The sequence below is a fragment of the Monodon monoceros genome, unplaced genomic scaffold, assembly GCF_005190385.1.
Source record: "Monodon monoceros isolate NGI ecotype Baffin Bay Population unplaced genomic scaffold, NGI_Narwhal_1 Super_Scaffold_13, whole genome shotgun sequence".
NCBI lineage: Eukaryota > Metazoa > Chordata > Mammalia > Artiodactyla > Monodontidae > Monodon > Monodon monoceros.
Genome location: NW_021703769.1, coordinates 19553515 through 19566082, shown reverse-complemented (window position 1 = coordinate 19566082; position 12568 = coordinate 19553515).

Below are 12568 nucleotides of genomic sequence, written 5' to 3'. Positions count from 1 at the left end.
GGCTGCCCAGGCACAGGCTCTCCATTGCCTTGGGGAAGGTCATACAGACTTTCTCCTCATAACCCCTGCCCATCCAGCCGAAGGTTATAGGTAGGCTTGGCGTGGAGCAACAGAGACAAGTCAGTGCCGTCTTGTCTCCAAACTGTGATTTGTCTTTCTGAGGCCTCCAGAACTTAATAAAGTCTCTTTGCCTCTTTGCCCCCGTCCTGTTCAAAGGTAGTCATTTTGGATGCTTAGTAGCATAAAAATCAAAGTTAACAATAAGTATTTTTATTTTAAAGAATTCTGCTCTCTCGACAACTCAGCTAAAATAAAATAAAATAAAAATACAAACAAAAAACCCCCCAACCAAAAACCCTCATATCTAACATGAACTCCATGAACTACAAGTGTGCCTTGGCAACTTTAAAATTAGAATTTCTCCAAAGTCAGACTGAGCAGGTGACAAGATGCCAGAGTTTTTCAGAATGCAGTTTCTGCTGTCAGATTAACCTTACCTGCTAAAACTGGGCAAGCCACTTAGCATCTCCCTTTCTCAGTTTCTGTATCTATACAGTGTCACAGTCCCTCTCCCAAGCTGGTGGTGTGAAGATTCCATGAGCAAATGCATACAAAGCACTTTGCACAGTGACACACACCTACTATGTGTTTAGTACCTGGTATATCTACTAAAAGGAATTATTACTGATTGAGTCAATTAGTTCAGATATTTTTTTAACTTTTTCTTCCCTGAAATAACAGCAACCCCACTCCCTGCTTTGAAGAATCCATTGCTGAAAATTATAATATGCAATTTCCTTCATTAATGGTTCCACATTAATCCTCGTGCTTTTGTTTGATTGTTTGTTGTTTGTTCCCCAGAACCTGGAGATGGCAGGGTGCAGGTAGGATGGGAACACTCTTTGCCTCATCCACTGGAAGCTGGAGTGAAATTCTAGCAGTCACTCCAAATCCATAGCTGGTAAGCATCTAACAGCAGAGCCCTGCAGGAAGTAAACAAGTTCCTCCCACTCTTACTCCCCTCTGTTCTACATCTGGAGACTCAAAGCCAACCCCAGACCCCAGAACACCCTCACCCTACACAGTGGGTAAACTGACAGAGAGAGAAAACCACTGCCACAAAGGATGATATATTTGCTACAAACAAAAAAATGATTGAGTCCAAGGCAGCAACTTTTCATGGTGGTTCAAGAAATCTAATTCTAAAGAGCCCTTGGGAGAACCAATGTCTTCCTCAAAGGAAAGGATGGCAAATTGTATCATTTCGATTCACGGCCATGAATGATGTCTCTGCAGCTGTTTGAATTAATTCTGAAATACAAGCAATCTCAGTAGGAATCTGAATTTTCATAAAACAATTCCCTGCTGAGTTGGTTCAGCTAGCTCCACCTTAGCCCTTCCACACACCTCGGCAATGAGGACATTTACAGGACAGAGTATTTTTGCTTCTTTAAGGCACTCACAGAGTCTTGGAATATACAACTCCTTCAAGGCTAACGCATCTCTGGATTTTTCCTTCCTGCCTAAAACAAAACAGAGCTGTGTAACGGTACTGGAAAACATGAGTAGGCACTGAGCACTGAGGGTCATAGACCTGGCCCTAGTTGGATGAGGTTTCTGTTAACTACTGCTTCCCAAACTTCTTTAACTGAAGCTCCTCAACTCAAAGCCTGATTGCCTCTGACCCTGGAGTCAGTCCAAGGTGAATCATTTGTCCATGTGTATCCACTGAACTGCCATCTTCCCTAATGTTCCCAATGGAAGTGAAGCAAATGCATCAGGTTTTCCCCTAAGTCAGGTGTTATACACTCAAAGGTCCTCAACTGCAGACCCCTGAGTTCAGTCCCTGAACTAAGGGATCTATCTCTTTTCTGGGATCAGGATGCTGTGCTCTGCCATTTTTTTCCATTTATTAAAATTGGGGTAGAATACACATCACATAATACTTTGTATCTTAGTCATGTTTAAGTATACAATTCAGTGGTATTAAGTAAATTCATATTGTGCAACCATCACCATCAACCATCTCCAGAACTCTTTAAATCCTGCAAAATGTAAACTCTGCACCCATTAAAAAGTAAATTCCCATTCTCTTTTTCCCACAGCCCCTGGTAACCACCATTCTACTTTCTTTCCCTGTGCATTTGACTACTCTAATTACCTCATATAAGTGGAATCATACAGTATTTGTCTTTTGTTACTGGCTTATTTCACTTAGCATAATGCACCCAAAGTTCATCAATGTTGTAGCAAATGTCAAAATATTTTTCCTCTTTTAGGCTAATATTCCATTTTTTGTATGTACCACATTTTGTTTATCTATTCATCTGTCAATGGACACTTGGATTGCCTCCACATTTTAGCTATTGTAAATAACACTGCTATAAACATGGGTATACAAATATCATTTTGAGACCCTGCTTTCAACTCTTTGGGATATATATCCAGAAATGGAACTGCTCCATCATATGGTGATTCTACTTTTAATTATTTTGAGGAAATGCCATAATGTTTTCCACAGTAGTTGTATCATTTTACATTCCCACCAAATATGTACAAGGTTTCCAATTTCTTCACATCCTCACCAACACCGCTTATTTTCTGTTTTGTTTTGTTTTATAGTGGTCATTCCAAGAGTGTAAGGTGATATGTCATTGTGGTTCTGATTTACATTTCTCTAGTGATTAGTGATGTTGAACATTTTTTAATGTGCTTATTAGACATTTATATACTTCTCTGGAGACATATCTATTCAAATCCTTTGGTCATTTTTTAATTGGATTACTCATATTTTTGTTGTTGAATTTTAGGAGTTCTCCACATATTCTGGACATGAATTCCTTACTAGATATATAAAATTTGCATATTTTCCCCCTTCTATGGGTTGCCTTTTCACTCTGTTGATGGTGTCCTTTGATGCACAAAATCTTTTTATCTTTATGAAATCCAGTGTGTCTATTTTTTCTTTTTTATCTGTGCCCTTGGTGTCAATTCCAGGAAGTAATTGTTAAATCCAAAGTTGTGAAGATTTAATCCCATATTATCATCTAAGAGTTTCATAGTTTTAACTCTTTCATTTAGGTCTTTGAACTGTTTTGAATTAATTTTTGTATGTGGTGTATGACAAGGGTTTTATAAGTTTTGGTATGTTTTTATTTTGTTCATCTCTAAGTATTATCTAATTTCCCTTGTGCTTTCTTCTTTGATCTATTTGCTGTTTGAGAGTGTTGTTTAATTTCCACAAGTTTGTGAATTTCCCAGTTTTTCTTCTGTTATTGATTTCTAACTTTATCCCATCGTGGTCAGAGAAGATACTTTATATGATCTCTATCTTTTTAAATCTACTAAAACTTAACTTGTGATCTAACGTATGGCTTATCCCAGATAATGTCCCAAGTACAATTAAGAAAAGGGTACATACTGTTGGGTATCTAGCTGGTTTATTGTGCTGTCCAGGTCTTCTACTTACTTATTTTTCTTCTGTTTGGTTGCTTTATGCATTATTGAGAGTGGGGTATTGAAGTCCTCAACTACTATTGTAGAGCTGTCTATTTCTCCCTTCAATTTTTTTTCAATTTTTGCCTCATATATTTTGACTATCTGTTATTAAGTGTACAAATGCTTATAATGGTTATATCTTCTAGCTGTGTTGCACATTTTATTAATATAAAATGTCCTCCTTTTTCTCCTTAACCTTTTTTGATTTGAAGTCTATTTTGTCTGATATTAGTATAGCCATCCCTGCCCTGTTTTGGTTGCTATTTTCATGGAATGTCTTTTCCACCCTTTCATTTTCAACCTATTTTCAAACCATTTGTGTCTTTGGAGCTAAGTGAGCCTCTTGTAGACAACAGTAGTTTGGTCATATTTGGGTTATTTTTGTTTGTTCTTTTCATTCCATCAATCTTTGTCTTTTGACTGGAGAGTTTAATCCATTTATGTTTACATTAATTACTGATAAGGAGAGACTTACTTACGTAATTTTGCTCTTTGTTTTCTATATACCCTGTTCCTCATTTCTAGATGCATTCTGTTCCTCATTTTCTCTCTTCTCTGGTGTTTAGTTGATTTTATTTTTCCAGTGAAATGTTTTAATTCCATTCTCATTTTTTTAGTGTGTGTATTCTATAACGATTTTCCTTGTGGTTACCATGAAGAATGCATTTAACATCTTAAAGTTATAATACTCTAATTTAAATTTATATCAACTTAATTTCAGTAACATACAGACTCTGTTCCTTGGCACCTCAGTCCCCTCCCATTTCAGTTACTGGTATCACAAAGTTACATCTAAAGCAAAAACTAAAGTGAAAAAGATGCTAAGAATTTCCTCCATAAGAGACAGGGCACCTTTGACTCATAGCCCTGACCCCAATGACTTTGTCAACCTAAACCTGTCCTTGTATCAGGACTCAAGTTATACTGTGATTTTGAGAAATAATCTAATCAAAGAACTAAGAGAACTATAGCAAAAGTGAGCCCTCCCAAATTGGTCACATAGAAGCTGTGGTCTTAGATGTTGTGTGGGTTCAAATGCCTATTCTCTAGGCAGCTCCTAAACAGCAGCAATATGGACAACCAACAACATGATGTCATTGCCATAACAAAACTGGAATTCTTGGGATATAGCCCAAGAGTTATTTTATGCCCTAGAAATGAAAACTAGAGATCTTTGATGCCTCCAGATCACCATTATTTTTCCTCTCCATTAGACTAATAAGAAGGTATCATTCATTCTGTTATAATTCTTGTGACCTTCTCATGCTGTTACTGGCACACTCTGTGCTTTACAACAACAAGAACATGAAACATCCCTTGAGTCACCCCAGGTTAAGTTTATTTGACTTTCTTAAAAAAAAAAAAAAAAGAAAAGGAAAAGGCCAGAAATGAAGTGAGGTTGTGAGCAGACATGTTTTGCTGGCTGAGTTCAGGGAGGCAGTCTGTGGCGAGGCCAGAGATGGTTAAGGCTGGCTGCCAGCAGGAAAACACAAGTGGCAACTTCTCTCCCAGTATCTATATGAAAATGGGCTCATATCTGGTCTGGCACTGGGGCTTGGAGACTCTTCTCTTTGTTTCACAGAAAATGCAGGAGGCTTCTGGTACATAGCAAATCTGTGTGGGTTTGATGACTTTCCTAACCTGCTTGAGTTCACAATCTCTGGGGGTTTTCCAAGGCCAGGGGATGACTCTGAAATGAAAGTTGGTTTAAGCTCAAGACAACACACTTGATTATAATGACTGCATGAAATGAAGACAGAAAGGGAAGATACCCCAGGTTTGACTGGTTATTAATGCAAGTCTGTATGGAAGAGTTAGCTTGTCAAAGTAAGCCAGAATTCAGATTCCCTGAGCACCAGAAGGGGGACTACTGTATCCAGGAAGCATGTCTATATTACTCACAAAAGAGAAGTTCAAAAAGTTTGGCTTAGATCTTTTCCCTCTTTAATACAGTTCCATATCATCTAAGGGGGCTTCTCCTAGAGGTGAGAAAAAGAAAAGCATTGGGAAGGAGTGTGATGAGGACAGTGATTATGAGAAAATTCAAGACAGAGGCAATTTGGGTATCTTGATGTCTCACCGGTCTTTTCCACTTAGCAGTCAGAATCTCGTACACCTGGCAGTGCCAAGACTGAGCTACATACATGAAAAACTGGATGGGTTATAGTCCAACAATAAGACAAACAAAAGGTATCATATCTGAAAAAGGGAGAGTTCAGTAGCTAGTGAATAAGAATTTAAATCTTAGGTCAAAGCTGCATGTGGGTGGCAGGACGACAAGCCATGTAAACAAGGGGGTCAACTTTTTGAATTTGCTAAATACAGGCTCTGTGCCTGAAAGCCTCTGATGGTAGATCTCAAAAGCAGGCCATTCTGAATTATGATTAGAACCTTACCCTGTCATAGTCAACAGACTGAGACTGGGATCTGGAAAGAGAAGATCATCGGGTTGCTTAGCTTTTGCTGCAGAACAGGCCACCCCCAAAATCTCTATAACTATAAGCATTTATTATTTCTCATGCTTCATTGAGTTTTGTGAGATTCATGACTCTGGCTGGGGAGTTCTTCCGGTTGGGGTTCGCTTGGCAGAGGCTGGGTGGTCTAGAATGGCCTCACTCACATATCTAGCGGTTGGCACAAAGTCAGCTGGGACTACAGGGATGACTCAACCCCATGTCTCTCAGAATCCAATAGGCTGGTTTAGGCTAATTTCCCTGTCATTGGCCACAAGATTCTCAAGGGTGGCCAGAGAGGGCCCAATGTGCATTCCCTGTCCAAGTATCAGCTTGGGTCACATTGGCCGAATCAAGTCATGGCAACAGAGCAGAGACAGTGTAGGAAGGCACTACCAAAGGCCATGGGGAGAGGGAGGGGAGTCACGTGTAGCCGATTTTACAACCATCCACAAGCATTTTCTCCCTTCCATCCATCCTATTTGTTCCTGACAGAATCACCTCCTTTTTCCATTTACAATGGCTGACTTGAAATACATCCACTAAAAAGAAATCCCCCCAATATGCATGGTGAATATTCGGAGATTTTGGTGTCAGTGGTTCATAAGGTTCTCTTACATGTCAGAGGGTGAATTCAATGGGATTAGTCAGCATGTTCCTAACACTCGCCGTTTAAACAGAAAGGGTACACCAGCTTTAGAGTTAAGTCACAGGCTCAACACTAAATGTATTTTCCATGGGGTAATTGTTGAGGCCTCTTCTTTTTTAAGAAGAATCTTTCTGGAGCCTTTTGTTCTTTTGATAGAAACTTAATCAGCTTCTTGTTTGACAAAAATGACAGACTGCGTAAAAGGGGAAACAGAGTTTGGGCTTTTACCAATTGTAATCCCTATCAAACATCAGAAGAAAATAAGCACTTTCTACATAATGTGTTCCACTTCACGTTTTAGCCTCAAATTTATCACTTAAAGAGAGAGGAAAAACACTGCTTATACTTTGAGGAAAAAAAAAAAAGAGACAGTTAACTCCTTTTCTCGGGGGTTTTTCACATCAAGTATTTTTTAAAGAGCAAGACTGTCTTGACTTTTCCATTTCAGTTTGGTGGGATAGAGTTATATAGAGAAGTAAAAGTTCAGCAGATCACTTCTCCATGGTGTGTCGTGAAGTTTCTCTGCCTTCTGACAAAGAGGCATCTACTGGAGTCAAAGTTCACTGTTCCCCAATTCTCATCCAGACCTTGGATCCTGAACCCAAGCCCTGGCACTGAGGGCTTGTTTAAGAGAGCAAGGATTTCCAATTCTATTACTAAGAAAGCACTGGATTTAGAATCAGAAGACATATTCATCTTGGCCAGATACTCAACAGCTTCATGATCTTGGAAGATAAAGTACATTCTCTGTGATTCTGTTTCTTCATTTACATTACTTCTCCATTTGAAATGTGGTTGGGAGGTTTAAAGTAGAAGACCAGCATCAATGTGCAAATCTGGGGTCCATAATTTAGTAAGTGCAGAGCAAATATTAATTTTACTCTATCTTCTTACTTTCCTTCCTTTCACCTCCATGCTGTTCCCATTTTCCCACTCTGGGAAAAACATAGGCTTTCATATTCTCTTTAAATGAAAATCAATCAGTCAATCAATAGCTGTACTGTGTGTCTCTGGTATAGAAAATATGTCAGGTATTCAAAACAGAGGCAGTTTGGGACCAGTTTCATGAATTTGCTAGTGATTGGTCATAAATATGCATGAGGCTCTGTCCCAGCCAATGAGACAGAAGGGGAAGTCCCCCTGTCCATAACACTGTGACTAGTCAGTGGCAGAGCCTATGTTTAAGCCCCGGGAGTCCAATCTCAGAATCCATGTGCTTTCCTGCTAGCCTATAACTCCTCCCTAATATAACTAATCCATTCATTTATTCATTTATTGTTCAAAATATTTGTTGATTATCTATGAATGCCAAGCATCATGGTGATCGTTGAAACAAAGCAAAGTTGTTAGAGAATCACAGAGGAGAAGGCAGTGAATTTTGTCTGGGGGAGCAGAATCAAGCCTTGATCTCATTGACAGGTATGTGCTGTTTTGCCTGTTAGTTGAATTCTGCACGTTAGTTGAACTCTATGCATTGCAGTCTCTACTTTTGTTTAGTGGGTGGTGGAGGTGTGCTTTCTGATCTACCTCTCAAGTTCAGTGTAAAGACTAAAGCCTAGCCACTTGTGAAAAGACCTAAACCAGAGACTAACATGTGATTGATACTCAGTAAATGCTCATGAAAGGACTTCACAGAGGGGAAGGTCACTGCACACAGGGACATTTTCAGAGGTGGGAGGAGACAGAACTCAGATTGAGGACAGGAGGCAGGGAGAAGACATGGATAGTCAAAGGACAGGGCTGGAAGTATACAGCCTGGATGCAGTAGCAAGCAGCCCTGAGAAGTATTGTCTGCCTTTTAGGAGCCCTGAAGCTGAATCCTCACCCTGACATTTATGACTGTAGGCCATAGACAAGTTGTTGAACATCTGTGAACTCAATTTCTTCATCAGTATCACAGAAATGAAAAGGTCTCCTTCCAAAGAGCTGTGGAGGTTAAATAACGTCATGCATGCAAGTACCATCTTGTTGATACTACTCAGGTGACTAATGCTCATTAAGCTGTGGCCAAAATGTTTATTGACAGCAAAGAGCATAAAGAATAGGTTGGAGATGGTGAAGATGAAACATATTTTGTAGGGCTTTAGAGTATCCATCAGAGGCCCAGGTTAACATCCATTGTCCAGCTCACCATGGTAATTCTGATTTTCCTCATGGCTTCAACCAAGTGCTTTGGATTCCAAGTCAAGGATCAAACCACCAGTGTTTCTGCCTCAATTCTCTGCCTCTGATTTGACTGGATCTGTTTGATGCCTGGAGTGAAATTAAGATAGCCCTTTCTTCTCATACACACAGGAAAACATGCTTTGCCACCTTGAAATAGAATCCCATCTCACATAAATTCAGCTCAGACTGAGATTAAGAAGGCACGATGTTCAGAAAATTTCCATTAGCACTTCTTCCTTCAGTGCCCCTCAGTAAATCCTCTACCCTGGCTTGAATTCAAGGCACATCATTTCTGAATCAAGGCTGACACTCCCAAGCACAGCCAATCACACCTGCCTCCACAGTCACCCTCCGTTCTGACACTTTCATGATGGAATGGCTTTAATTGTTTATGGGTCTGTGTCCCCAGCTAGACTGAGTTCTTCAAGGAGAGCTACACTGTTTAATTCACCTACGAATTCCAAGCCTGAGTAGAGTCCATTCTTTATGGATAACGCTGGAACATATAAATTGATGAATATAAACAACAAGCCCCGGAGCCCTACTTTTGGGAGACATCACCAGGGGCAGCTGTGTTCCAGGCTACAGGTCACAGGAGATGGACTCTCTAGCAGAAGAGAGAAAGATACGTATACAAGGAGATGGGAGCCCAGGAGCTGGATAGCTCCACCGGATAAAGAATGGACAAAGTTTTAAAGCTTCAGGCCAACACCAGGGGAAGAAATGTTGGCTCTCTCTAAAGCGTTGGGCCCAACTGTCAACTGATGATGGACAGTGACCACCATCCCCTGTCTCCCACTCTGCTGGCTGCCCCACAAAGCACGGGGTTGCCAGGCCAGCAGTCCTGGACCCAGCATGAGCAGAGGAGGTAATATGGGGATATGTGACATGAGGAAGCCCAAGGGATCTACTCCTGTGTTTGTGGGTGTGTCTCTGTCGGCAATCGTGTTGTAAGACACAAGGGTGGGAGACAGGAGGAAACTGATGGGAGAGTTTGGGGATATGATATCAATTAACACCAGATTCTTAGGCAAGAAACACTCCATTCTAAGTGGAAACTTGTGTCATGTACCAATGAGTCAGAGTCGTTTTTGCTTCTGAGTTCTTGTTCCTTTAGATAAAATGTCAGATCCTAACATTTTTACTTCTTCTTAGATGAGGGGAAAGAAAGAGAAAAATAGGAAAGAGGGAAGGGAGGAAGGGAGGAAGGAAGGAAAGGATGGAAGAGGGGAGGAGGGAAAAGAAAGAGAGGAATGGAAGGGAAAGAAGGAGGGAGGGAAGGAAAGAAGAAAGGAAGAGTGAAAGAGTGAATTTCCATAAAGTAAGACCAGGAGAAAAGGAAGAAATCACAAGAGCTGAACCACTTCCCTCCTTTCTTTTTAATCTTAGTTTAGATGTTCTCCTGGTAAAATCATTACAAAGGCCATTTATTTTTAAAATTGAAAGACTGGGAAGAGTCATAATGAGATATTATGTGTAAAAGTTGCACATAAATTTCCTCTTGTCATATTTTGGGCTCTGCTAACGCATCCCCTTGGCAGGACGGAGGCATGTTGATCACTTTAGTATAGATTGTGTGTGCCTCAGAAATATTGCCCTAGGAGAGAGCTCTTGGGTGGCTGACTTGGCTGCATGCTGATTTAGAAATTAGCTGGGCTTTTATTGGCCACACTAAATTGTTCTCAGGAAAAAAAAAATACATTTTTATTACAGAACAAGGGGCAGATGATTGAAACAAGCCTGCCTTCTCCTTCGTTTTGAGCTTCGTTTTTGGTTGTTAAGTATGCTTTCTTCTCCGGGGTTCTTGCTGCTGTTTAATGGGGGCATGCAATATCCACCAGTAAAGAAATTACCTCATTTCCCTCAGTGTCCCCAGGGAATTCCTTATCCCTTCATAATGTTCTGTTTGAGTTCTCCTGAGTGCCTGAGTGGGCAGTGTGAGGAAAACGGAGGACCCGTACAATATTCTTATTGCAAGGTTCTGGAATAAGGGGGAAATTGGAGTTGTCCTTACAGAAGGGTTAGGGTGACTGTGAATCTGGCCACTGGCCATCAGCTCCAGATCTAGAGTCATGGTAATATCACGAAGACATACAGCTGCCATGTTTCACCTGAAGAAGCTCATGGCAGGGGCTGGGCAATGGATTTGCATGTGAAGCTGAGCCAATCTGAAGTGATTCTGGGAGCAAAGGCATTAATCATATGTCGAAAACACCCAAACCAACCCTTACATCGTTCCCTTCTTTTGGTGACCAGCCCGACTCTTTTCTCTGACTTCCCCCTCCGATTTGCCATGGGACATCAGGTCCTTCCTCAACTGGGAAAGGCCCTGGAAGCACTGTTGTGTCCACGACTGCCCTCCCACACAACTCCCTGCTGACTTCAGACAGAGCATCTTGCTTGAATCCGCCCCAGCTTTCGGCCCCATAACCTTCCAGAAGAAATACTATATCCATATAGATGGGAACAACTAACTGATTTCTGGATTAGTTTCGTTCATTAAAAGCTCAAAGCCAAAAATACAATTGTATCCAAAGTAAAATGAGTAGAGTAACACAGAGTAATCAGGGTGCTTGAGGAATGGATTGCTCAGCCAACTGAGCCATCTTAGCAACCCTTCAAAAGTGTTTCTTGATCTTTTTTTTCAAAATAATTCTAAAATGCATAATTGCACTTCCTTGTATTAATGCACGGTATGATGGAACAGTTAAGATCTGGGACTCAGGGTAAGTCAGAACTGAGCATGACATATGTATCCTGTCACTTTCCAGATTTGGGTCCATGGGAAAATCAAATACATCATTTACTGATCCCGTTTCCTCATTTATATGATGGGGATAATCACAGCCTTATCAGGGAGGATTAAATATATATATATTTGCACATATATGTTATATATATACATGTATATGTACATAAAATATATGTATATCTATATACATCTGCACATATATATATATGTAATGTATATACATGTGTATGTATATATATGACAACAGTAGTTGCTTAATGAGTTCTTACTGGTAAGTACCAGGAATGGTATTTACTGTTTTACTTAATATATATATATATATATATATATATATATATATATGTGTGTGTGTGTGTGTGTGTATTTAAAATTGGATTGGCCAAAATGTTCATTCAGGTTTTTCCATAAGCTCTTATGGAAAAGCCCAAACTTTTTAGCCAACCCAATACATATATATATATAAATTTATATATATATGTGTGTGTGTATATGTATATGTATGTGTGGCTGTGGGTGTGCATATGTATATATCACATATATAAATTTATATATAATATTTGTATATAATATGCACAGTATATATAAATAAATTATCTACATATATGTAGATAATGTATAAGTAATATATACACATATAATATATACATATATGTATAATATATATAATTTTTTATATATACATACACTCACATATATATAATATATATAAAACCATAAGTACTATGCCTGGTCCTTACCAGTAAGAACTCATTAAATGATAGCTATTATCATTGTTCACCTTCTCCCTGGCTGAAAGGTAGATTTATTTCCCCCACAAGCTAAATTCTGCAACAGAACCAAGTCTCACAAGAATTTAGTGGTTGAGCTAAGACAGAAAATATAATTTTGATTACTTATCCTCTTCCACTAAACTTCAGACCACACTGCCTCCTATTTAAATTAATTTCTGTTCCCTTTGGGTGGAGATTTAAATTTGCCATGCCTCCCTAAGCCACCGGACCCCAAGTCCCATCACTGATTGTTCCTTAGGGAAGCCAGAACGGCTTGAGG